Source organism: Perca flavescens, chromosome 18 (genome assembly GCF_004354835.1).
Source record: "Perca flavescens isolate YP-PL-M2 chromosome 18, PFLA_1.0, whole genome shotgun sequence".
In the NCBI taxonomy this organism is placed as follows: Eukaryota; Metazoa; Chordata; class Actinopteri; order Perciformes; family Percidae; genus Perca; species Perca flavescens.
The window spans coordinates 6,275,965-6,278,295 of record NC_041348.1 but is presented as its reverse complement, the minus strand read 5'-3'; positions in this window follow the sequence as shown (position 1 = coordinate 6,278,295).

The following is a 2,331-nucleotide window of genomic DNA, read 5'->3' as shown; positions in this document are numbered from 1 at the left end:
CAAGGTGTCGGTGTGGAAATAGTGGAGGACAACAAATACCTGGGAGTACACAGACAAAAACTGGACTGGATTTAAAACTCCTTACTTTCCAGGAAGGGGAGTCAGAGAGGAGGATGCTGTCCAAAGTACACTCCATCCTGGAAAACTCCTCCCACCCACTCCACAATACACTGGTCAGTCTGAGGAGCACCTTCAGCGACAAACACCCATGAACAAATGTGTTATTTATTTATTGTTTTTGTTGTACTGCACATTGCTGGGGCTCCTCTTTTCACCCTGTGCGTTGAGCTCTTTGTTTTAGCTACAGAGTGAGGCATCTCACTTCTATTCCATCTTTGTTGGGAGTCGCACATGCCCAGTACCTAGGTAAGGACTACTACCTAGTCAAAAGCAGAGTTTGAGGGCATGCAACTTTAGCAGCTAGGCGAGCATTATGACACGTGTTACAAAGTGACGTACGTTTGTCATGGAAGTAAAAGCTGGACTACAATAGAGCTGTTTGGAGCAGTTTGTGAACAGTGTTTTCTGTTGGAGATGGTAAGTCCCTTTTGTGTGGACTTTGGGCTTTTTCACTTTGTAAAACTATTACATGCACAAACAAGATATATAACACGATAAAGGAAAGGGAAAAATCCAAAAAGCATAATATGAGCACTTTAACGTTTTTAGTTATGTCTGTAAATACTTAACTACTGTAAAATTTTTATTTATGTCTTATTGTAGATATGTTACTTAGGTATTTGCTGTATACACTTATTGACTTGCTCTTTTCTTACTCTTATTTTACCTTGAATGTGACTGTGAGCAACTGCAACTAAATAATTTCCCTGAGGGAATCAATAAAGTATTCTGATTCTTATGTGTGTGTGTGTGTGTATATATATATATATATATATACAGTACATGCCAAAAGTTTGGACACACCTTCACATTCAATGCGTTTCCTTTATTTTCATGACTGTTTACATTGTAGATTCTCACTGAAGGCATCAAAATTATGAATGAACACATGTGGAATTATGTACTTAACAAAAAAGTGTGGAATAACTAAAAACATGTTTTACATTCTAGTTTCTTCAAAGTAGCCACCCATTGCTCTGATTACTGCTTTGCACACTCTTGGCATTCTCTTGATGAGCTTCAAGAGGTAGTCACCTGAAATGGTTTTCCAACAGTCTTGAAGGAGTTCCCAGAGATGCTTAGCACTTGTTGGCCCTTTTGCCTTCACTCTGCGGTCCAGCTCACCCCAAACCATCTTGATTGGGTTCAGGTCTGGTGACTGTGGAGGCCAGGTCATCTGGCGCAGTACTCCATTACTCTCCTTCTTGGTCAAATAGCCCTTATACAGCCTGGAGGTGTGTTTGGGGTCATTGTCCTGTTGAAAAATAAATGATGGTCCAACTAAACGCAAACCGGATGGGATGGAATGTCGCTGCAGGATGCTGTGGTAGCCATGCTGGTTCAGTATGCCTTCAATTTTGAATAAATCCCCAACAGTGTCACCAGCAAAGCATCCCCACACCATCACACCTCCTCCTCCATGCTTCACGGTGGGAACCAGGCATGTAGAATCGATCTGTTCACCTTTTCTGCGTCGCACAAAGACACGGCAGTTGGAACCAAAGATCTCAAATTTGAACTCATCAGACCAAAGCACAGATTTCCACTGGTCTAATGTCCATTCTTGTGTTTCTTGGCCCAAACAAATCTCTTCTGCTTGTTGCCTCTCCTTAGCAGTGGTTTCCTAGCAGCTATTTGCCATGAAGGCCTGATTCGCGCGTCTCCTCTTAACAGTTGTTCTAGAGATGTGTCTGCTGCTAGAACTCTGTGTGGCATTCATCTGGTCTCTAATCTGAGCTGCTGTTAACTTGCGATTTCTGAGGCTGGTGACTCGGATGAACTTATCCTCAGCAGCAGAGGTGACTCTTGGTCTTCCTTTCCTGGGGTGGTCCTCATGTGAGCCAGTTTCGTTGTAGCGCTTGATGGTTTTTGTGACTGCTCTTGGGACCTATTTAAGAGTTAAGAGTTATTTCACACTTTTTTGTTAAGTACATAATTCCACATGTGTTCATTCATAGGTCTATACCTATACTGTATATATATATATATATATATATATATATATATATATATATATATATATATATATATATATATATATATATATGTGTGTGTGTGTGTGTGTGTGTGAACGACCCCCTTTGCCTACGGGATCATTAAAGGTTTAGTCGTCCAGGTTTATTTTGAAAGTAACGACCGGAAGACAATGTTTACAAAAAACGTGTCAGTAGTAAGAGGCTGGTTGCACCCACACTGCTCCTCCACGTTCCG